This window comes from Amblyraja radiata, unplaced genomic scaffold, assembly GCF_010909765.2.
Source record: "Amblyraja radiata isolate CabotCenter1 unplaced genomic scaffold, sAmbRad1.1.pri scaffold_677_ctg1, whole genome shotgun sequence".
NCBI classification, from domain to species: Eukaryota; Metazoa; Chordata; class Chondrichthyes; order Rajiformes; family Rajidae; genus Amblyraja; species Amblyraja radiata.
Window position 1 is genome coordinate 59949 of NW_022630699.1, and position 3304 is coordinate 63252.

At 46.9% G+C, this 3304-nt stretch overlaps 1 long non-coding RNA gene across 1 annotated transcript; it reads right to left on the reverse strand.

Annotated features, from left to right (window-relative positions):
• Positions 1 to 1434: 1434 nt before the first annotated feature.
• LOC116970251 lies at positions 1435 to 2201 on the reverse strand. The gene is made up of 3 exons (XR_004411083.1): positions 2100 to 2201; positions 1812 to 1973; positions 1435 to 1466 (listed from the first exon to the last, which is right to left on the reverse strand). It is a non-coding gene; the product is annotated as an uncharacterized LOC116970251 (long non-coding RNA).
• Positions 2202 to 3304: the final 1103 nt, after the last annotated feature.

Genomic DNA, 3304 nt, shown 5'->3' on the forward strand with positions numbered 1-3304 from the left:
GACTGGAACTCGAAAGAGGGAGCACATTACGCCAATTTGGCCTCCCTACACTGGCTCCCAGTGCACTTTCGAGTTCATTTCAAAATTATTTTATTTGTTTTTAAATCGTTGAATGGGCTCGCCCCGCCTTACCCTCTCTGAGCTGCTCCACCTATATCGCTCCTGCCCGGTGCGTCAGGTCAGCTGATCAGCTGCTCCTTGAGGTACCAAGGTCTAAGCGGAAGCTCAGAGGGGATAGAGCCTTTTCTGTTGCTGCTCCGGCACTCTGGAACACCTTGCCGCTGCACATCAGACAGGCCCCCTCACTGTCCATCTTCAAATCTCCCTAAAAACACATTTTGTATTCTTTGGCTTTCGACACTGGCTGAGGCATTGCTCCTGTTTTTAGTGCTTTTAATGTCTTTTAATTTTAGTGTGTTTTTATAGTCCTTCGTTTTACGGTTTTTAATGGTTTTTAATTGTTTGTAATAGCTTTTTGTTCATGAGTTCTCATGTACAGCACTTTGTGGCAACTGTAGTTGTTTAAAGTGCTTTATAAATAAAGTTATTATTATTATTATTATACTCAAATCATTTTGCTATGAATGCTATGAAACGTTTGCTATGAAACGTTTCTCCCACCATTGGATCAGTACAGATCTGGAACTTAGCTAAAATTACCTTTGAAGAAACGTATACACTACAATGTGTGCTTGAAAACTGGTTACCAGAAGGTGGGATCTGACCGATGAACTCCTGCACAACCGGCATAGACACTGTGGGTCGAACAACTGGCTTCCTCTGTCCTCAATATATTGAAACGGCAAATGACCAACGGTAGCTGGGGCATGGAGGTACCACTGGTAGACACAGTGATGAAGACAGGAATCCCAAGCACATTTAAACTGGGTGGAGCTGGGCAGCCCTGCATTGTTCCACCGTTCCTCAGAGTCAGAAACAAGCCACCCCAGAAACACAGCGACCACCAGCCCAGTCACAGATACTGACCCCTAGATCTGGACTCTTCACTCAGGGGAAAAACCAGGAGTCAAGAGTGTTAAATTCTCACATGTACAATGGAACAATTAAATACTTACATGCAGCATAACATGACACCCGGCATACATCCATTCGATGGACATTTCATTCAGGTCACCCCTCATTCCTCTAAACACTAAAGAACAGAGGCTGAGCATCGGTCTCGCTACACACGGCAACGCCAGTCTGATGAAACTTGATGCAATATTATTCCTTATTTATGTCGATAAATGTTATCTAATACTCTTGTTGCTGCTGTAGCAAGGCAACATGTTCATTGTATAATATTACAAAAACATTCACACAATACAGCATTGCTGCTTCATTGTCTGCTGGCGAGGATGGCCTCACATTTCCCACAGTCACCCCATCTGGCACCATACTGTCACCCACACACCCTGTCCCCACCCTGCCGAGCCCTCTCGACACCCTCCACAACCTCCTGAACCCTCCGCACTCCACCCACCTGAACCATCCTCACCCCACCCCCCCCCCCCCCCCCCCCCCTCCTGAACACTCCACACCCCACCCCCCCATCCTGAACATATTAAACATGACCATATTATGGTCACTACCTCCTAATGGCTCATTAACCTCAAGTTCCTTTATCAAATCCGGTTCGTTACACAACACCTAATCCAGAATTGCCTTCTCCCTGCTAGGCTCCAGTACAAGCTGCTCTAAGAATCCATCACGGAGGCACTCCACAAACTCTCTTTCTTGGGGTCCAGTCCCAACCTGATTTTCCCAGTCTACCTGCATGTTGAAATCTCCCATAACAAGCGTAGCATTACCTTTCTTCCTTGCTTCGTTGCAGCTAGTCGGGTGAATATTGATTTGCGAGGTGCGGCTATAGTTCTGTGGGTGCAGTGCTCAGTATCTGCGTGCAAGCAGCTGCCTGTCCACAGTGTGGATTCCAAGCCTCACATTCCTCAGTACAGGGAGCGGTCTCGCTGCTGAACCCAAGACCAACCGGTTTGACAACCTTCTATTGTATAATGTGCATAAAGTACGTTTAATATTCCTGTTAACCCTTTTCTGCCGGTAGGAATACAGTAACATGGATAGGATTTGAACACAACCTGGAGGAATTTTGTCAGCAGGGTCTCCATGATGTCAGGTGATGTCTGCAGTACCACCACCAGTCCCACTTCACAGGAGAATCATCCGTCCCATCTCTACAGGACGCTTGCCAAACCCGCCCAAAGGTTCATCAACGAGGCTGTGGGGGAACGTGGCCCCACTGTCTGGGGGCCTGCGGGTGGGAGGACCTCGGTGGCCGGGGAGGGATGACAGCAAATTGACATCCTCCATCCATCTCTGTGAGTATTGTTGTCTCTGCCTGCTCCCCATTGCTGTCAAATGTGAAATAGACGCGGCAAGTGCCTGCAGGTCTAAACTCGAAACCCACAGAATGCTGCAGGTCGAAATTCAAACCGCCCATGATGCCCAGATGCGGCGGTCTAAACTCAAACCCACCCCAAGATGCTGCAGGGTGTGAAATCAAAACGGATTACACAACCTCAAGTTCCCATTTAGGTTGCACACCACGTCTACTTTAAAATCTCGATGAGTCCCAATGGTGAACTCTCTCCCCCAACAGATCCTGTCACACATGTCATGGGTGAATTGGCTGCTCACACTGCTGCTCAAATAAAACAAATGCTGTACCGACACGTAAACACAAGTCAAACATTTACCTCACATTTCTAATTCCAAGAAAGGTTACAATTGGCAAAGTCACGGGCAGTTAGGTGGTTAATTGGAATACGTCTGGAAATTATTAACTGTATTTGGAACTTTGATAAATGATTGGAAAGGCTAAATTTCACGAGAGCATCAATTGAGGTGTTTAGAGTAATGAGATGAGGGATGAAAGGAGGAGGAGCAGTTAGCACGGTGATACAGGAATTAGCTGAAAGATTGTAGACCTTCCCACCACAGGATCAGTACAGATCTGGAACTCATAGAAACATAGAAAATAGGTGCAGGAGTAGGCCATTCGGCCCTTCGAGCCTGCACCTGCCATTCAATATGATCATGGCTGATCATCCAACTCAGTATCCTGTACCTGCCTTCTCTCCATACCCCCTGATTCCCTTTAGCCACAAGGGCCACATCTAACTCCCTCTCAAATATAGCCAATGAACTGTGGCCTCAACTACCTTCTGTGGCAGAGAATTCCACAGATTCACCACTCTCTGTGTGAAAAATGTTTCCTCATCTCGGTCCTAAAAGATTTCCCCCTTATCCTTAAACTGTGACCCCTTGTTCTGGACTTCCCCAA